The sequence below is a fragment of the Marmota marmota genome, unplaced genomic scaffold, assembly GCF_001458135.2.
Source record: "Marmota marmota marmota unplaced genomic scaffold, marMar, whole genome shotgun sequence".
NCBI lineage: Eukaryota > Metazoa > Chordata > Mammalia > Rodentia > Sciuridae > Marmota > Marmota marmota.
This window is the reverse complement of record NW_026000068.1, coordinates 12191870-12213879: the sequence shown is the minus strand read 5'-3', so window position 1 is coordinate 12213879 and position 22010 is coordinate 12191870. Positions and strand designations below refer to the sequence as shown.

General features: G+C 40.3%; 1 long non-coding RNA gene and 1 pseudogene across 1 annotated transcript in view; one reads left to right on the top strand and one right to left on the bottom strand.

Annotated features, from left to right (window-relative positions):
- Nucleotides 1-12143: 12143 nt before the first annotated feature.
- LOC125619981 overlaps nt 12144-22010 on the top strand; it is a 23803-nt gene continuing 13936 nt past the window's right edge. Inside the window, exons 1-3 of the long non-coding RNA XR_007351560.1 lie at nt 12144-12229; nt 12726-12823; nt 13359-13485. This is a non-coding gene — a long non-coding RNA (uncharacterized LOC125619981). The remainder of the gene's footprint in view (nt 12230-12725; nt 12824-13358; nt 13486-22010) is intronic.
- Nucleotides 15485-17088, bottom strand: LOC107146452 (annotated as a pseudogene).

Below are 22010 nucleotides of genomic sequence, written 5' to 3'. Positions count from 1 at the left end.
AGCAAAAAAGTAAGAAAATGTATACATATAGTCCACGGCTCTCTGCATCCTGTGAAAGAGTGCACCCTAACCGCTCCTCCTCTTTACTCCTCTCACCGTGGGAGAAGACTAAGCACACCAGCAGGAATTAGGGCATCTGTAGGTAGCAGATTGTTCTGCACCAGAGCTTCTTCCATTGTCAATGCTAACGAAGTTGCAACAGTGCTGGCTTTCTTTTCTAGTAGAAAATCCAATGTTTTCTGTTAGATTAATATGTCATAATATAAATGTTTAAGTCACGACTAGCACTTTGGATATAGATAAAATAAGAAAAAGGGGATAGAAGAGGATGGGTAGAAGAGAAAAGAGGGGAAGAGAGGATGAATAAGAGGATAGATGGAGCCAGGTGCAATGGCACATGCCTGTAATCCCAGCAGTTCAGGAGGCTGAGGCAGGAGGATTGAAATTCGAAGCCAGCCTCAGCAAAAGCAAGGTGCTAAGCAACTCAGTGAGACCCTGTCTCTAAATAAAATAAGGTTGAGAATGTGGCTCAGAGGTCAAGTGCCCCTAAGTTCAATACCCAATATCTCCACTCTAATCCAATACCCCCCAAAAAAGAGAGCTGGGATAGATAGGATCGGATAGGTCAGGTTGGATGGGATAGAGAATGGATAGGAGAGGTAAAAATTGATAGGATTGGATGGGAGGAAATGCTTTAGATTGGACTAGAGAGGATGGATTGGATGGGATAGGATGGGTTGGATAGAATAGGGTAGAAGATACCATGAGTAACACGGGGGAGAGGTGGAACTTTTATTTAGGTTTGTTGTGTGCATAGATACACAAATGTGGTTATGTTCTAAGCCACAATGTAAAATGGATCTTTCATAATCAAAAAGTTTGGTAATAGTGTGATCATAGAAATGAGTTATAGCACAGTAGTGAGACTTTTCTATCAAATCCCTGGAGATCTCCAGTCTTCCACACTTAGATAAAGAACTGCTTGTGTTGTCTTAGCATGTCGGCCCCGTGATCATCCAGCATTGCTGGGAGATGAGGGGAGCCCACCCTGGCTGCTTCTCCTGCGCTGTGAATCTCTGCAGTGCAGCCTTGCCGGAATATCATTGAGCCAGATGTTCTGGGATTGAAGGGAGGAGAAAGCAGACAAATACCAGGACTTATTTTCAAGATTTCTCAGACATAATGCGTTCAAGCCTCCACACACCTCATTCAGCCCACATGGGCGAACACCCAGACGCTGCGTCCTGGTCCAGCTTCTGATGACCATCTATGGGAAAACTAATGAGCCCAGTTGACATTTTCAGTTTCAAATGTTGTTTTAAGAAAACACGTAAGTATTACTTTCCAAGAAAATGGTTACAGAAGGTTCAAATCCAGACATTCCCATTTGTGTTTTCATCCTTCATCAAGACCAAAGGGCTGTTATGAAAATTTTCCTTTTCCCCGCAGCAAGTTTACCACCAAACACTGAAAGAGCACAGGGCAGGCCAGCAGAAGCCTCAACCGTCCAACCAGGGGTCCTTCCCTCTGCTCCTGCACTGAAGTTCACACATGTGCACTGGGGATGCCTGGGCTCCCTGCCGGCTGGCACACTGTATGATCAGCTCTCACTCTTTATTCAGGCAGGAATATTGCAAAGTCGCTTTGTTTTTCCTTCTTAGAACTCTCTCAAGATATCTTAGTCATGAGAATCAAGATCAAAATACTTAATCATTCCTTCTCCTTTTCCCTCAATATGTCCAGTGATAGAATTTGGGGCCTTTAAAAAAAAAAGCCCCAGGGTTTTACAGGAACTCTTATCATGCTCAGAAAACATCAAAGCATTTTACTGTGTTATAACATAGAACTTGGCTTTAAAGTTACATTTGATAAAATGCAGTTACACAAGAGAAGAGACGATCAAAATAGGTTTTGACACATGCAGGTAGAGCATCAATCTCCAGGATATATAAGGAATTTAAAACACTTAACACCAAAACAACAATCAATAAACAAGATAAACAATAAATAAACCAATAAACACCAAAAAACCCAGTCAATAAATGGGCAAAGGAACTGAACAGACAATTCACAGAAGAAAGAGATACAACTGATTAATAAATATATGAAAAAAAGTTCCACATCTCTAGCAATTAGAGAACTGCAAATCAAAACTACACTGAGATTCCATTTCACTCCAGTCAGAATGGCAATTATCAAGAATACAAGAAATACAATGGCAATTATCAAGAATACTATGAATGTTGGTGAGGATGTAGGGGAAAAGGTTCACTCATACATTGCTGGTGGGACTGCAAATTGGTGCAACTATTATGGAAAGCAGTATGGAGACTCCTCAGAAAACTTGGAATAGAACCATATTTGACCCAGTTATCCCACTCCTAGGTCTACACCCAAAGGACTTTAAATCAGCATATTAAAATGATGCAGCCACATCACTGTTTAGATCAGCTCAACTCACAATAGCTAAACTATAGAACCAACCTAGGTGTGCTTCAACAGATGAATGGATAAAGAAACTTTGGTATAAATACACAATAGAATATTACTCAGCCTTAAAGAATAATGAAATTATGGCATTTGCTGGTAAGTGGATGGAATTGGAGAATATTATGCTAAGTGAAATAGGCCAATCTCTAAGAACCAAAGACAAAATGTTTTCTCTGATATGCAGATGCTAATTCACAATGGAGTTGAGGGAGAGAATAAAGATATTTTGGATTAGACAGAGGGGAGTGAAGGGAGAGTTGGGGAAATGGGGGTAGGAATGATAGTAGAATGAATCAGACATATGATTACATGACCTGTATAACTCTACATCATGTATAACCAGACAAATGAGAAGTTGTACTCTATTTATGTATGATGTGTCAAAGTGCATTCTACCGTTATGTATAACTAACAAGAACAAATAAAAATATATTAAAAATGAAAACTCTAGGAAAAAAAGTAGGTTTTGATAGAAGTACAACTTCAATCCCACATGACAAAGTACATTTAACAATAATGGAATAATTTCTCCCCTTCATGTAGCACTTTTGCTAAATCAGTACATAATGACCATGGGATAGAATCTAAGCCTAAATTCATGTTTATTTCCTTCCTTATTGAGAGCATATTACATTCATTCCCATTGCATTCATTTTGTATATTCCAATACAATATACAATAAAGACTATAAAATTACTGAACTAATCATATCAAGTCACATTGAACAATATTCCACTTATTTAGAAAATGAGGCAATCCATTCCTTTGTATTTATCAAAAAGAACTAAAATCAGCATTCTACAGCTATCCAACCACCTCGATATTTATAGCAACTTAATTCACAATAGCCAAATTACGGAATCAGCCCAGACTCAGACAAGGGTTGAGTGTTTTCTCTCATACATGGAAGCTAGAGCCAAGCGAGGTGGAAAAGGGGAGGGCTGGATATCATAATGATATAGGGAGGATCAGTGGAGCAGAAGGTGGAGAACAAGAGGGAGGGAGGGGGTGGGGAGGGGAGGAAATACGGATCCAGTTTAATAAAATCATGTTATATGCACACATAAAGGTACTAAAGGGAATTTCAGCTTTATGTATATGTAGAAAGTGCCAAAAATAAATAGATAGATAGATGATAGATAGATAGATAGATAGATAGATAGATAAAGGAGCACAAGGAAGACTTGTTGTTTTGGAGGAGGGAGAATGGGGAAGGGAGGAAGGGAGGAGAGCAGTGTGGGGGGTGGAATCAAATTCCTTGTGTGTATGATTTCGTCAAAATGAACCCAGCTACTAGTATAACTATAATGCTCTAATGAAAAGAAAAAGAAATGAGGGGACAGTAAAAGTTCCTACATAATAGAGGTCGGTTGACCACATGAATATTTTATACTTTTGTCACTCTGTCCTCCCCCCAGCCCCATTCTCTTTTTTCTTAAAAAAAAAAAATTATTGGAAGTAAGGAATGCATACTCACAGAAATTTTATTCATTTTGACATCTTTAAAATCCGGGGTTCTTCACAACAAACACAGATTCCACATTCTCGAGGCCATTCCTTGTGCACGAAGCAAAGGAAGAAAGGAAAGGGGAAGGGAGACTGGCTGAGAAGACAGACCCTCGTTCTGTGCAGCTTGCCTGAGAAAGAAGAAAGTCTGCCCTGGGGACTAGTGTCCCCAGCTCAAAGAATAAGGGCCATGATAACAAGCTCAGCGGGGCCTGGGCTTTCTCTCACATGAAGACTCTACCACTGAGAAGTCAGAGGGCTGACGGTGCCCACAGCCCTCGGGACGATGCTGCTCTTTATGAACACACTCAGTGGTGTCTCCAGGTGATGCCATTCAAACCCCAAGAGGGTTTTCCATGATCAAAGAAGACAGTTAGTCTTAGGTGTCAACATGGTAAGGATACAGCACCCAGTGATTAGATCAAACACTGTTTTAGGTGCTGTGGGAAGCTATTTTGTAAACACGGTTAAGATCTGCAGTCTGTTGACTTTAGAAAAAGGAGATGATCCTCTATACCCTCAGTGAGCCTCACCAATCCACTGAAACGGAGGGTTCCCGGTGGAAGAAGAGATCCCACCTGTAAACCACAGCCCCAGCTCTGGCCTGGCAGAGTTCAGCCGCTCTTCCTGAAGCCTGCCCTAGGCAGGGCACGCTGGCCAGCCCCGCAGTTGCTGGTCCTGTTTTTCCTGGCACAATCCTGACTGGATACAACAGTCTACCAGTCTTAGATGCTATCAATCTGTATTCATCTAAAAATAAATTCTCTCTTTATGCCCTAAATTTTAGATGGTGCCAACCCCAGAAACACTGATATTTTTTTAAATATTTTTTTAGTTGTCAATGGACCTTGATTTTATTTATTTATATGCGGTCCTGAAAATCGAACCCAGTGCTTCACACATACTAGGAAAGGGCTCTACCACTGAGCTACAACCCCAACCCCAAAACATTGATTTTTAAGCTGCAGAACGCCCAAGAAGCAGATCTTTAAAATAATTGCAACTATATCATTAGAAACCATCAAATTCTAGATAGGACAGAGGGGTTGGAAGGGAAGGGAAGGGGCATGGGGTTAGAAATGATGGTGGAATGTGGTGGTCATTATTATCCAAAGTACATGTATGAAGACACGAATTGGTGTGAATATCCTTTGTATAGAACCAAAAAAAAAAAAAATTCAACACCTTTCTAAAAAAAAAAACCATGTCATTGAGAGCTAGTAAGAATATACTCTGCACAGCTAGTTGGTCCCAGTTTCTACCCAGATTAAAGGACACTTGAAATGGGTCCTTGTTCCAGTTGGTTTCCATTATTGTAAAATGGCTTCCGTCTTTTAAGGCAGAAAGGAACACGTATGGAATCTGGTTTCTGAAATGCCACCAAAACCAAAGGCGTCTAAAATAAGTTTGACTTTATGAATGCTTAAATGAAGTTGAGATTGGTTTCAGCCCATTTCCCAAATTGTAGCTGTGCCTCTGATAATATTCCACCTAACCTTCCTTATTTCGGTAGTTTCCTGGAGGGTTTTCTCCCGACATCGAAGAAGGAAGTTGTACTCTTAAATCTTCCACACAAACTATCACTGATGAGTCTTATGGTCCTGTGCTCACCACGAAAACTACAACTTTTCCTTCTGCTGCATTCCTCTTTCGCCAAAATAGGCCCCTAGGACTGCGTGGTTTTATTTTGTTCCATCATAAGAGAGTTTAATATAAGCTTGTCAGGAAAAGAGACAGCAGTGACAGTTAAATGAAAAGTGGCACCAATTAACGTATTTATAGAATACCATGCACAAACACACAACAGATGGGGAAAGAATATTTATACATGAAAAAAACACACCAAGCTTCTGCAGTAGTGGATTTGTCAAAAGGCCTGTGCCCCCTGACAAGCCATCAGTGACAGAAAACCCCAAAGATCAAAGGAGCATAAAATGAGGTCACTTTCCCCGCCACCTGACTTCCCCTGGACCAGTCTTGCAGCCTAGAAGGCTGTGGCAAAGGGCCAAAGGTGGTCAGAAAATGGGTTGGCCAACACCATCAGTGACCTATCTACGCTTCAGTGGGCGTATCTGAGCACCTGTGGTCAGGTTATGGGAACGACGGAAGGCTCCCACTCTGCTCTGGACACTGTCCAGGTACAATCCTAACCCTGGCAGACGGCTTTTCTCTTTTTTTGCTTCTTTCTCTCTGTCACATAATGCTTCTCCCAGCTGCTCATTCCTGCTCTTAAAGAATAATCTAGTATCTGTCATGTATTGAAGTCGATGGGTTACCCTGGGCTCTTGGCTGTAGAATCCGTTCTTTACAGAATGGACTGCTGGTGTCAGTAGAGGCTGGGGTGGGGAAGAGTGAAAAGGTAATTTATGGTTGCAGGACCTCCCAGGTTCCTAGACAGCTCTCAGAGAGTCACCCCTGCATTATTCATGTCACTTGGAGCTGTAGCAGATAGCAGAGGAATAAGATGCTTTCTCATCCCATGAGACAGCTTGGAAGAAAGGGTGTCTGGAGTGGCAATGGCCACATATGAACTCTAAGCCACACATACGAGTTGGTTTCTTAAATGACCCAAGGCTTCCCCTACATATGTATGAAAAGCATCATTACAAAACTTTAGATTCTGGCTATAATGGAGTTGTCTTTAAAATAATTGTATTATAATTAATAGCATGTATTGATTGTATAAAGCAATAGGTTTCTATGTGACTTTTCAAATATTCATAGAATGTAGTTTTTTATTGTATCCACATTCTCTGTTACTCTCTTACCTCACCTTCCCCAATCTCCTTCTCTTCCCTGATAGTCCCCTTTCTACTGTCATGCCCTCTTGTTTTTTTCCCCTAGATTCCACATATGAGAGAAAACATGATACTTGTCTTTCTAAGATTGGCTTATTTTGCTTATCGTGATGTCCAGTTCCAAGCATTCTCCTGTGAATGAGGCAATTTTGTTCTTTCTTAAGGCTGAATAATACTCCACTGTGTATACATGCTGTATTTTCTTTATGCATTCATCTGTTGATAGGCAGCTACGCTGATTCCATGACTTGGCTGATGTGAATATTACCATGATAACCATGGGTGTGCAGGTGTCTCTTTTGTATGCTAATTTTGATAGCTGGATCCTATGGTAGTTCTATTCTTGGTTTTTTTGTTTTTGTTTTTGTTTTTTGAGGAATCTCCACACTGTCTTCCATTGTGCTGTACTAATTTAGATTCCTACCAACAGTGTATTTGTGTTCCTTTTCCTCCACATCCTCTCCAGCATTTATTATATGTTTTTTTCTTGAGGACAGCCATTCTATCTGGGGTGAGATAGAATCTCAAAGCAGTTTTGATTCATTTCCCTGATGGCTACAAATGTTGAATTTTTTTTCATTTATTTATTGGAAATTTTCACTTCTTTTGAGAAGTCTCTGTTCATCTCATTTGCCTATTTATTGACTGTATTACCAAAAGAGTGTTTAATTATTTAGTTCTTTATATATTCTGAATAGTAATCCAGTTGGAGTAATAGCTGGCAAAGACTTTCTTCCATTCTGTAGGCAACCTCTTTACTCTGTTGCTTGTTTTCTTGGCTGAGCAGAAGCTTTTTAATTGGATGTAATCCCACTTGTCAACTCTTGACTTTTGGAGTCCTATTCATGAAATGGTTACCTATACCAACATATAATGGAGTCGTCTTTTAAAAGGAAAACTTAAATAACAGATAAAATCTTTTTCTGCTTAAAGGAATAGGAGAATTACCAAGACAACCAGGCAGAATTTGAGCACCAGTCCAAAGAAGAGAAGCATTAGAAGTGAACTTAACTTTCAGCATCTCAAGGTCACCTTTAGGACAGGTGTCAATTCTTGGTACTGAACTAGAAACTGAGAAATCGGGCAGAAGGTGCTCTTGTCAGAGAAGACAGCAGAACTTCAAGCAATTTTACAGGACTAGGAAGACAAAGTGAGGTTGGGGACTACAAGGTAGCTTTGAGATGCTAAAGGGAAGAAGAGGACAAGAATGAATCCTAGGGGCTAGGGTTGTGGCTCAGTGGGAGAGCGTTTGCCTAGCACACAGCACTGGGTTTGAGCTCCAGCACCACACTTAAAAAAAAAAAAAAGAATGAATCCTACCCTCAGCAGTGCTGTCCCCAATGTGTCAGAAAGACATAAAATACAGATAGGATCAATGAGATTTACCTTATGTAAATCTAAATGAATAGCAATCTTACAAAATAGTAATAAGACCTTGTGGATAATTAAACTGTAATGACAAAATAACAAAATGAAAGAGATGGTCCACAGAGCTGAAGTACTTTAAAGTTTTAGCACAGAAGAGGTAGAGAACCCATGTCAGACTGGAATAAGAGCAAGCTTTTAAATCCCCAGGATAACTTTCAAAAAAAGAGCATAGGAATAATGTGTAAGAAAATTCTTATTTAAAAAAAAAGTTATTAGAAGGGAAGATGAAAAAAATTAAGCCATTTAGAAGAGAAAATATATAAATGAGAAAGATGAAGGGTTAAGTACATGGAGCATTCTGAAGAGGCGATCTCAAGGGTAGGAAGCTTCTCACTCTACTGGATAGGAAAGATAGTAGAATGAAACAGACATTACTACTGTATGTTACATACGTGACTGCATGACCAGTATGATTCTGCAACATGTACACTCAGAGAAATGAGAAATTATATCCCATCTATGTATGATATATCAAAGTGCATAAATGCATTCTTCTGTCATGTATAGCTAATTAAAACAAATTTTAAAATTAAAAAAAAAAAAAACAGGGTTCTAGTTGAAGGCAGACCAGAGACCAGGGAGGTCAAATGCCAAGGGTAAGAGATGAGCAATTCCATCAGATAAGGAGGCAGATTGTCTATCAAAGGATCCTCTCTAACTTGCTAGAAGGGATCCTCTCTAAACTGGCTCAGCAAGTTTCTGCCACTGCTGAACTCTGCAAACCCAGCAAGGACAACGGTGAAGGTCAAGATCTGGTGGAGAAGAGGATTCAGTGGAGCCTAATGAAAGTGTGAGCAAGGAGAGAAACTTTGTCCATCTCAGATGACATCAGGAAGGGATTTCTCCGGTTAAAGAAGTGATACTGGGCAGGAGTGGGGGCTGGGGGTTAGGGATAGAGCTCAGATGATAAAAGTACTTGTGTAGTATGTTCAATCCCCAGTACCATAAAAAAAAAGGAAAGAAAAAGAATAAATAATACCAACATTAACAAAATTGTCTACAGAATGTAAAAAAGAAGCAACAGTTCCTTACACATTTTATGAGGCCAGCATAAACTGGATACCAAAATCTGAAAAATACATCACACAGATACACACACAAAAAAAAAAAAATGAAAGAAAAATTACACATGGATCTCTCTCATCAGGAAGAGAACCCTAGAAAAGAGCAGCACATGGATGGCACTAGGGGCTTGCTCTTGCTAGAAGCTGGCCTGACACCCATATGAAGGCTCCATGTTCTCTCACTGAACAAAAGCCCACACAGAACAGCATGTAAGGGCACTCTGTAGCCATGATGGTTCAAGACAAAGTAATCCCACTTCATATTCATGCTGTATACAAAGACAAGACCACTGTTCAGCCATGTCTGCTGCTTCTTTACCAATCACAACCGTGACTTCAATCTACTCGCCCAGTCATTCAGATAAGATTTATTAAGATCTCAATTATAGAATTCCTCACTTTCTGACAGTATGATTAGAGCAAAGCTCTCCTTCCTTACCTTCTCCCTGAAAACACCAAATCCTATGATAAAGCCTTGCTTACTCCCTCTTTCTGAAACATGTTTCCTCTTATGTGCATTCTCTCTTGTGACAATGAGCAAGAAACCCAACTTAGACTTCAAGTGCTTTCCTGGTGGTCTTTGGCTGAAGGCTATTGACATATGCTAAAGTATTTATCAAACATTTACATATCAAATCTATCAGCACATAAAAGTAACAATATATCACTACCAAGTTACATGGGTGGGGGGGGTCAGGAATAGAATTCAAGGTTAGCTTAACCTTCAAAAGTCAATCAACATACCTTTAGAAAAGAGGCCCCAGGGAACTCCTGAGCCTTTTCCACCTTGCCAGGACACAGTGCCCTAGAGCACTATACAGGGTGCTCCAGGATGAGGCCCTCACCAGTCACCCTGGTCTTGAACTTCCCAGCCTCCAGAACTGTGAGAAATAAATTTCTGTTCTTTATTTTTAAAAAATAATGCAATTCATCATATAACAAGAAAAGAAAGAAATGTGATATGATCCTAGTAATGAATGCACAAATTGCATCTGGTAAAACTTAGCATTTACTCATGCTAACAAAAATGCAAACTCTTGCCAGGCACCGTGGTACACGCCTGTAATCCCAGTGGCTTGAGAGGCTAAGGCAGGAGGATCAAGAGTTCAAAGTCAACAACTTAGTGAGGCCCTAAGCAAACAAGTGCAACCTGGTCTTTAAATAAAATACCAAAAAAAAAAGGGCTGGGGATGTGGCTCAGTGGTTAAGTGTCCCTGGGTTCAATCCCCGGTACCCCCCACCCCCCAAAAATGACAGTAAATGTGGAAGGAAGATAATTGTTTTTTTCAAAAATACATAAATGTAGGACAATGGAAGGTGTTGGTCTTGCCTGGGATTTGAATTGAGAACTCCGGGCGGCTAGAGGACTATACAGATGCTCAAATTACTTCCAAAGACACTACACAATTCCTTTGAGAATTTACAGTGAACTTTTGTTGCTTTATTTCTCATTCCATTCTCTCTACTCAATTTCCTAAGTGCCCTAAGAAATCGACATAATACAATAAACAAACGGTGCTCTTGTCAGTGGATGGTTGACATCACATCAAGGCCTGAGCAAAAATAATTAAACTCTTAAACCCAAATCTCCCTCCTCTCTCTCGGCGCCACCAGAAGCACCAAGATGGCTCGGAAATAGAAACCTGTGTCTTGACCATGGTGCTGAGGGACACCTCAAAGGCTCCCTGGGGGATTGCCATGGGCCAGGCTTCCAAGGCAACAGGAAGAATTTGCCCTCCTCCTGGCCATTCCAGCATAGCCTATGTTGACCCCGCTGCACCAAATAGTTCTTTCTAGTGAAAGTCTGAATAAATAGTTTGCCGAGGAGAGCATAAAGAAGAAAACGGGTAACGTACTGGGGAAGTGCTATTGAGTTCAAATTCTGACCCTGTTTCTAGCTAGTTGTCTCCTACCAGGCAGCTCACGGAGCCTGTCTGCACTTAATGTCTTGGTCTGTGACGTGGATCTTTGCCTGCGTGGTCACTAGGTCCCTTCCCAGTGTGAAGGTTCTTTGGTACACTGGGGAAGCCTTCAAGGTGACTTTCATTGGTGTTTTGATCGTTTGCTTGGTCTTAAACCCAGCCTTGACACTGTGACACCTTGGGCTCTAGAGCAGAGCTACATGCTGGTACCTCCTTGTGATGGCATATTCCAATGGTGTCACACATCCTGGAACATTAACTGGGCATGTTGAAAAGCTGACATCCTTTACTTCTTCCCTGCCAGGAAACTTGTGCTTTGAGAACCTAAGACAGTGTTCCCTCTGCTGGAGACTCAACCAGGCATTTGTACTATTGAAGCAAATGGCTTCTGTTTTTTGTTTGTTTGTTTGTTTTTCACACAGCACAGAATTAAGTAGTCCACAGTAACAAATAGTATTCTTAAATGAAGCCAAAAAAACAGCACAATTCTTTTAATCCAACTGGTTAAATCCTGATCATTAAACAGGAAGGAAATTTTTTGTTCTGTTTTCCTAAATATTTGGACAGAATGTGGTTTCCAATTAGAAGCATGTTAAATTGTTCTGGCAAAATTTAAAACCCGTATCCAATCAACCTGTTATAGAAATGGAAATCTTGTCTATTCCCTTCTCCCTGCATGGACAAACCAGGCAGGCTCTGACCTTAACTGTTGTGAGCATGATGTGTCCAGTGTGATTACAAGTTCCCAATTACTCAGGACCAGGTACAGATGCCTACCTTGCCATTCCCAGTCACACGCCAATCTTCACACTTCACAAGCCAGCACCATCAACAGCTTTGAGCTTCTCAAAATAGCCCAAGGGCAGATTGCACAGTCATTGAGAACTTACTAATGCCAAACACTCCTCTAAGCACGGGATACACACCAGTGCACAAAAATAGGCACAACTGTTGACTTCAAGGGAATGACACTCCGGACGAGGTTTAAAAGCAGAGGCTCATCAAAGCTCCCCTTGACTAGGTGAATGCCTTTGTACATCTTCAGTCTTGAAAAGAGCTCATTAATTTAGGACTTGGAGGCTGAGAAGAGGAAGTAGTCTTATCATTAAGGGTGACTTCTATATGTTATTAGTGCCTACCATAGAAGATTTAAAGGACATCAATGAAAAGCACAATATGCAACAAAAAAAATCACTTGTAAAGAACTCCTACTCTAGGCTTATTAACTAAGTAATGACAATTAAGATTTAAGAATTATAATATTTTCCTAGAGAACAAGAGATACAAACAGAGCAGGAGTCTTTGTCACCTTCTTGGTCAAGTAAAACATGGGAGGTGGGCCCATGGGGAAGAAACCTGTGACATTTAAGAAATCTAAGACATTTATGATGATGGAGTCCAGAAGATGCTTTGATTGGTGGAGAAGAAGGATAGTTCCTTCAGATCTTTGTTTGGGGCAAAAAATTGACTTAGTTCCTACAAAGTTCTTCTACTTTTTTTTTTTTTTTTTTTGGTAGATCCTAGAGGAGGAGTCCAGAGAGAGTCAGCTGCTCTGGGGCTCATGAGCAGCCAACTCGAGTAGCCAAGAATGCAGGAGAGGCTGGGTGAAGCCCAGGTGAGTGACAGAGGGCCGGAAGGGAGACAACCCGACACTGGCACTCTCCATGTGAAGTGCTGATTCATTCCCAGTGTGGGCAATAAACCCTCTGAAGGGAATTCCAAAAATGTTCTAGTATTTGAACAAGTACAATGATCACTTTGAGAATGGGTACGTGTGTTATGGTTTGTGTAAAACAAATCCCATGACATAATTCATACATTTCTCTAATAAAAAAAAAAAAACAACAACAACAAAAGAAAAATACAACCCAGAAATAAATGCTGTGCTTTGCTCTGGACAGAAAGCCTTGCCTATGAGATACAAGATCACCTGCAGAACTATGTGTCTGAAAGTCCTCCATCATTTATCCTGAACAGAATTCAACTTTTGGTAGAAACAAGTTGACTTTTGGTAAAAACAACTACCTTGTAAGGGATCAGAAGATAAAAAATTCTATGTAAAGAACTTTTTCCCCCTAGTACTAGGGATTGAACCCAAGGTTGTTCTACCACTGAGCTACATCTCCAGCTTTTTGTTTTTTTATTTTCAGACAGGGTCTTACCAAGTTGCCTAGGCTGGCCTTAAACTTGTAATCCTCCTGCCTCAGCCTCCCAAGTTACTGGGATTTCAGACGATTTCACCCTGCCAGGCATAACGTACATTTTATGTAACATCAGGTAAGTGCTACCAGGGGCGGCAAGTTGAATAATCAGATACCTGAGAAAGTTTCCTCAAGAAAGTCCAATCTGTGCTCCTGACGAATCTGTTTGTTCGTTTAATGTGTGCTACAAGGAAAGTGAGGCAAAGCTGGAGAAGATGAGAATTTGAACAATGCATGAATCTCTGCAATTCTAAAAAAGGCAGCTTTGTCTGATTGTTTACCGGGCCCTTGGGTTCAATTAATGCATGTGTTTTCAAGGGTACAGTGTTTCTGTCCAGGTACAATGTTCATAGTTGGTTAAAAAGAGTCTCACTTCTATGAAAGGTTGAACGCCAATGCAGTTCTGTTTCACACCAATATTTCAAAGTACAAATCACTCCAGATAACAACCCTTCTCCTAAGCATAAATCCCTCAAGTGGTATGTGCATATTGGTGAAAACTCATATGAACCCTAAACAACAACATATCTGAACCTCAACATTGCTAGGTGATTTTAGGAGGCCATTAGATAATGTGATCTTGTCATCTCTCCAACCTACATCTTTGTGTGAGGATTTGGAAAAGATCACTTTGGTGAGTAAGGTGAAGAAGCCAAACTGTATTTCATGTGACTTGTGTAAAGAGCTGTCAGATTGGGGAGTTTGAAGTCAGGTAATCCTTGAGCTCCTGTACCTATGGATCATGCAGTGCTCTCAAGATCATGAAATTGGGAGGGAAAAACTCTTGAATGAGGACACTGGGATTTGTGCTGTCAAATGAACTTCAGACTTTCAGTTCACCTTAACTACTGTTTACTTATTTTTGCTTAATGGAACTAAGAATATATCAAATGACCTTATTCTCAAACTCTGCCTGTTAAATGGGAATGGGATAATGAATTCAAAAGGTTATTTTTGAATGAAGCTGATGTCACAGATCCAAACTGCTGAGCAGTCATTTATGCTGAGAAGTGAAAAAGATAACTCAGAAATAATGTCTAAGATAAAAAGTGCATTTGATTTGATAGGATAGGATAGTTCTCCACAGAAAATGAAAAAAAAAAAAAAATGCCCTCCATGACTGTAGGCCGCCTGGGTCCATGAGCAGAGGAGGGAGATTTCCATCTAGATGTGGTCTTTTCGTTATGCACAGATGCTGAGAGAAGCAGAGTGTCCAGGTACCTGTTTCAGGATATTACACCAGGTGCTTTACTTCCTTGTACCTTCAAGCCATAATGTGCTCTGGGAGGAATTAATATTCCCTTGAAGCTAAATATAATGCTAAAAGGATGACTGCAGTCAATGAAAGAAATATCTACCACTTTTATCTTCTTTTAATTCCAAAGCATAATGGAAGAATAGTGTCTATCAGAGATCTCTACCTTCTACCTTCTCTATATTAAAAAAAAAAAAAAAAGCAAGGAACATGCCGTGAAATTGAATTTTCAGAAAATATTTTCATAGCAGCATATGATAAAAAATGCTATTCCCAATAGGGGAAAAAAGTTAATGTAATGAATGACTTGAGTTAGGAGCATTAAAAATAATTTCTTTTGATTAATCTGGTCAACCTCAAGCTGCTTCTTATTTTGAAGCTTTCTTTTTTTAGAAGCTAATCTCATTTATTAAAAAGCACAGCACAGAATGGGGTGTACAGTTTAGTCAGCACACCCTAATCTCAATCTATAACTCTATATGTCCTCCCTGCTAGTCGATATTAGAGATGCTTAAAATTCTTTTGTGGAAGATATTTAATTTTGTCACTTACCTTCCCAAAGAGCCCATGCAATTTAAAAGGAGGCCAAATTAATATGCACTTAAAAGAAAATTAAACCCGGAGACTTTTCCCCATTCCCCCACCTGGAGTGTAAGATTATTATATAAACCCACAGTGTAAGTATATTACTTCATTTGTGGGGCTGGAGGTTGAGGGAAGATATCAAAGGATTACAAATGCAGAGACAATTATTAAAATACTAATACACAAAGTGAGTAATTTGAATCACTTTCTTAAGGACTTGTTTGTGAAACAAAGATTTAATTGCTGTTGCAAAAAAAAATCTGTATGAAGTAGAAACTGGTTTCAATAACATTAGTAGAGAATATGTTCTAGAAAGTGGAGGTAACTGGATGTAAAATTCTGGCAGCTATATAACAGAACAGTCCCAGATGGTTAGGCTGAGGTCAACACCCAATGAGGATGAAAGCCTTGTCTGGGGAATTTTGGAAGATACCTGCAGAAATATTACACTGGGCATAAATCAAATTGAACTGTTTTCACGAGTGTTGTGAAGTTTCATATAGTGAAAGTATTTTTCTGCATGCACTCTAATTTCACAGCAAGGGTGGCATAGAATACCTAAACACAGAAGAGAGCATTCATGCAAGATATCTAACTCCTTGATATAATAATGGATACACTTCAAAATGATTACACTATCATTACATCTAGGGCTTTCTGCAAGTACAAGGTGATAGTTACGGAAAGCATGGCCCCCAGTACCAACATCTATACAGCAGCCACCACCTTCTATGTGTTCTCCTTTTGCATTTTTGTTTTGTTTTGTTTTCATTTTCCTTAATCAACTCTGCTGTTGTTGTGGCTGCTTGGCAAAACTGGTAAAAACGAAATTGTAATCATTGAAGATAGCACTTTGGCAATCAAGACTTTTAAAACCTTCAATCTTCTGGGGTGAAGAAAGCACTGTGTGACATTTAGAACTCTGACGAACAAACAAGATGGTCACAAATTTTCCTGGCTTGGAAGATTTCCACAACTTTCCTGATCAGGCCATCAGAAGAGATCTGACTTAAGTTTGTTTCAAAACTAACATAAGGAAATTCTGGTTCTGACATGATGTGAATAGTCCAGTAAGTTCCATCTGATTTCATTCCATTCACTGAATACCCACAAAGGATTGAACAGTGTGGCATCAATGACAGAACCTGGTATCAGGTCACAAATTCCATTCTCGTGAGTGATGTCCTTCGCAGTAACACCATCTGTCATGTAGAACTAGTCCATAACTGCTGGGTCAAGCTCACTCATCAAAATTTCCAGGCTGACTTATTACCTTACTCTCTGGGAAAAGCAGAGTATACAAGTACCCACAGTCAGACTTCATACATCCCATATAATATGCTGCTCCATTTGGGAAAATTGCATTAAGAAATTCTGTTTCTTCCTGGAAATTCCAGCATGGGTATCCTTGATAAGGCTTCATGAGATTCTTACAAGAATCAAAGAAGCTTTGAATTAAGTCAAACCCACTGTAATCCCTAACAAGCTTCAACAGCAGAACCTGTGCTTTCAGCAAGAGGGTGGTACCACAGGTCTTCAGAATGAAACGACTCTTGGAGACAAACATGCTATTCTCACTGAATTCATAAGCTTCCTGCTTGGCAGTTTTGTAATTGAACATTGCACATCCTTCAAAAGTCCATCCCACTCAGATCTGGGGATAGCGCAAAGACCCCCAGACCCTTGGTTTGCATCAGATCGCAGCCAGGAGAAACCAAACCTCCAACAGATTCTTGGTCCCTTCAAAACAAAAATGTGCAGCTTCCATCACCATGAGACTGCGACTGACCAACAACCGCAGAAAATCAACTAAATTAAATGTCTTCTCCCGCCTCTGCTGCTGCCACCGTGGATTGTTCCAGCTATTACTAAAGTTCATGTTCCTCTTTTTTTTTTTTGCTATAATTTTATATTAAATTTTTTTTTAAAAAAAGGGATTCATAAAATTTTCCCAGCTTTGTATGTGAGTGTGTGTGAGCGAGAGTTGTGCGTGAGTCTGTTGGAAATAGAGGCCAATACAGTTGAGCCTCTTGTAGTTCACTGCTTTCCAGTGACAGAAAGTAGAGCGAGCGCTAGCTGATGTCGCAGGCCATACTGTGCAAGCCATGTTGAAGCTCTATACCATGATGTTTCCAAGGACAACATTACAAGGCTTTTCAAAAAGACATATTCCAGGTTATATAAAAGGATTCTTTCTGGGCATTTTGAGATTACAGGATGAAAGGTTCTACAAAAGAAACAAGACAGACTCAAGTGTTATTGCTAGGAAACACGGAGACTTTTTCCTGTAACCTCTTGGAATCATTAACCTCCATTCCATTTAGATAGCTATTAGTCATAGTTCATGGTTAAATGATCAGTGGATGAATGTTTTCCTAGAGAGTTTTTGTGCTTTGTCATAAGCACAGTGAGTAGTTTTTGCTGCAACATCAAAAGTTCACTCAAATGTAAAAAGGGACAGAAATCAGTCAAGGTCAAATACCTGCGATCTGAGCCGCACATGATACTATAACCAAATTCTAATCATCCAGGAAAGCAGATTACAGCAGGCTAAGTAGCTTGTCCAGACCAGAAATTTACCAGATTATCTACATTGGGAGTGGCAGCTTTGGGTTCTCAAATATTTCCTCCAGAGCACTGAACACTAGAAATCGTTCTTCATACTGGTGTGTCCATAATGACAAACACCATAAACAGCAGCCAATCTATCCTACAGCTGGATATATAGATTCAGACATGAAATAAACCAGGATTTGTCCTATTCCAACAGGCTTCCATTAGGAAGAACATTTTCCATTGCATCAAAACATACATAACGTCTCGCTGACTACCACTTTTTTTAAAATCAGGTAATAACTGTTTCTTTATCAAGGAAGAGCTAGGAAAGCCCCTTCCTTCTCAGTTGTCCTTTAACACAGGGTAATAGTGTCCCAGCTGGGCTACACAGGTGGCAGCTAAAACACGGTTATGGGAAGGATGACCTCCAGTATCAACATCTATGAAGCAGCCACGACCTTTTATGTGTGTTCTGTTTTTGCATTTTTTTCTTCATTTTCCTTAATCAACTCTGCTTTTGTTGCTGCTTCTTGGCAAAACCAGTTAAAACAAAGTTGTAATCATTGAACAGGAATAAGGAAATTGCCCCGGAATCAGGAAACCCAACTTCAGAGGTGCCGTTTCTTTCCTATCAAGAACTTCAGAACCTTTATTTTCTGCAAAATTTCACTATCAGGTACAACTAATCCTTTCCTGGAAGACTTCAGATACAGTTTTCCCCTCCAGGGGCCAAAGAGTAGACATTTTCTTTTATCTCAATGTTTGTCAATTTAAGTTGCTGACTCAGTCTAACTGAGAAACTGAGAGAATAGGTGCAGGGCTTAAAACGGATTACGGCAGAACTTTGTCTTTTCACACCCCAAATAAGGCTGACATTTCCTGGCTCCACCAAACTTTCAGCTCAGATTGCCCCCAAAGAAATGGTAAGTTTGATAGTGACTCAAAGATCCTCAACCCCGTATCTCTCCAACCTCTGCCCCCCCACCACATCACAATAAGAAAGGGCATTGACCTGACACTGTGCCCCTTTCTTGTTCAGCACTGTGTCCCCATTGGTACACAGGAAGAGCGGTGACGACAGTGGTGGTAAGAGCAGTGGGTGGTCATCATAGTCATTAACACTAACTGGCTGCTTTCTATATGCAACCACAGGGCTAAAACCCTGTTAGGCATTATCCAATTGAATCCTAAAAACAACCCATGCAGCAGGTGCTACTATTATACTTGTTTCTCAAAAGAGGAAACGGAGGCATGGGGAAGCTAGGTGACTTACTTAAGGTCACACAGCTGGTAAGTGATCGGGATTTGAACTTAAGAAGACTACCCCTTGACCACCCCACTTCTGACAGTTTTGACATATTACTTTGAGCAAACGAATAAGTGAAAAGGAAGAGGAACCTATGAAATGCCATTCTCAAGGCATCCCTTATGATTAGCAAAGTTCCTTGAGTTGCTAGGATGCCAACATCCATGAGAAATTGCTCATACTAGTCCTTGGAAACATATTCACATTCATTTCTGAAAGCTAGAAATAACTTCCTAAGGGGTCTGCCTTGTAATATGTGTGACAATTGATGGTGATAAATGCATTTCTATTGGGGTGAGTCCCCCACTTGGGAAAAGTAGAAACTACAATCCATTCTTCATGTTCCTCCTCCAAAATCTACATAAGAATCTCAAAATAAGCCAAAGTGTAGCAACAGAACGGGGACTATTCTGTCAGTTTCTTCATAGTGGTCAGTAATCCACCCGGGTGAAAAGAAGTTCAAAAAGGCAGCTATATTTTGTCATCACCATCAATCCAGAGACTTCCAATGAGTCTCCTCTGCTGAAATGGAAGCTATATAGTGTCCAATGGCCCAATCCTCCCTTCCAATCTGCCTTATGCAGTGGTCTTGGTGATCGACTCCCTAAAATAGATTCTACCCCAAATGGGTAGCCATGTTATGTTACCTTCATGTTATGATAATGAACATGTAAAGGCAAAACATTTATTTAGCTCATGGTTCTGGAAGTTCAAGTACAAGGTGCAGCATTCCCACTGGTTTGGGCCTCTGGAGAGGGCAAAAGACGGAAATGGCAGGGAGAGCACGCTGGAACAAACTGCTCCTATCTCAGGCCAGGAGGCAGAGAGAGAGGACAGGCCAGGGTCTCACAATCTCTTTCAGAGACAGAGAAATGCCTAGAATGAGTGAAAGGCAAAAGACTTCTTTTCTCTATTTTTTGAACATCCAAAAGAAGAAAAATTTGAAAGGCTAAAAGAATTTTTCTTAAAAGCTTAATGCAAGTGTGATTGAAAAATATTTTAATAACTCTGTTCACAGTTCTTTATGCTGTGAAAAGTATTTTCCAAGTGCTTTCATGGCAGCACATTGGATTTTCACCAGCATCCTGAGCTTCAGTTAGGTCCTGTATAAACTTCCACTAACAAAAGAATAAACTATTATTTAGAGAAGACTATGACTAGAACCTAGATCCCCTGATTTACCTCTCAATATTTTTTCCATTTTCTACAGAATCTGTGGATTAGGGGTCAGTAACAGAGTGAAAATGGCATAACCTTTGATTCTAGTGCTGGACCAACAATTACCGACTGACCACCATACTCTAGGCTAACTACTTGTACCTAGTGCATAATAGGTGCTCACAAAGGACCATCGTTACAGTAATTTCCCCTTCTGTAAGGGGGACATGTTACAAGACCCACAGGGGATGCCTGGAAATAAGGGTGAAAGATTATTAACTGTAAAGTCCTGCTCAAATCAGGTAAGTAACCTTTAGAACCTTCACCTAAACTAAATCATGCCTGATTTTTTTATTGGTTTTTTTTTTCATGCCTGATTTTTAACCACCTTTACCTTTAGCCCTTACAATCATAAATGGCATTCACATGATTAAGCATGTTCATATAAGAGCTTTCATTATCTCATTGATTGCTCAGTTGTGAAATTTACTTATCAAGGACGTGTCCGGGAATAAAACTGTTCCTAATGAGAAGACTTGTCCTGCTCAGTTCCTGCTTGTCCCTGGAAACTAGTCCAGTTACAGCCAGACCTTAGGGCCTTCCCACACTTGTGGGCCCTGGTGACTCTGAGGTGGTCCCAGATGGCCTCATTGGCATGATATCTGAGAGGGGCACAAGGATGGCTCAAAAGATCTGGGCTGAAACCTGCTCCTCTTCACCCTGGGGAGTGTGAACCCAAACCCCTCAGGCAGCTCAGTGCTGGCCACCCTAGATTAGGGTTGGCCTCAGTCCAGCCTCAGGACACCAGGAAAGGCCACTCTAGAAGAGCACATGGAGGAACTGGAAGGGATAATTGTCCTAATGATGGACTTTGATCTCATTTTCCTCATCAAGAAAACTTGGCTTATAGCACAGAAGAGTAAAAATTTCTCTTTCTGTTTTTTTTTTTCCTCATAACAAAGCAGTAATAATGGTGAGGATAAAAATTCAAATGATCCTAATGGTTTTAGTTAGAATACCCAGCCACCTCTCTCAGGTTGCCTAAAACAGTACTGGCTTGTGCCTATTGTCCTGGTAGAATTAATAATATTTCTCTCCTTCCTCAAAGGTTTCTTAGTTTGCATAATAAAGTATGAGGTCTTCCAAGACTGAGTTGCTTAGGAAATGACCTTGTGTTCACTGGTCTAATATTTACCAGTTGAGCCATCTTCAGATCACCCCCCATGAAGGCTCTTGTAGGGGAGAAGCAACTTAGTGAGGCCCTGTCTCAAAATAATAAAGGATTGGGGATGTAGCTCAAGGGTAATACACCCCTGGGTTTGATACCCAATACTGGGAGGGAAAAACCCCTCTATTTTAAAAGATTGTTTTATCATTTCATGTACTGACTAATTTCCTTAGCATTGACAAGGAATGAAATATACGATGTAAACGTAAAACCCATGAACTTGAAAATTTCCCTTCTGAGAACTTTAAAATTTTTGTTTATATGTACTAAATACTACATACTAAACATAATTCTGTCTTTCATCTTAATCAAAGTCATGATCAAAAGCTATTGATTGTACTGCTCCAAGCAGCCCCAAATGTCCCAGTCTCCATCATTCCCACCTGCTGTGGCCAGAGTGATGTGGGGAGGATGCCCCAGAAAACCCAGGAGTAGGGTTAGGAAATAGACTCTGTTAAAGAAGGAAAAGGAGAAGGAGGAGGAGGAGGAGGAGGGGAGGAGGAGGAGGAGAGG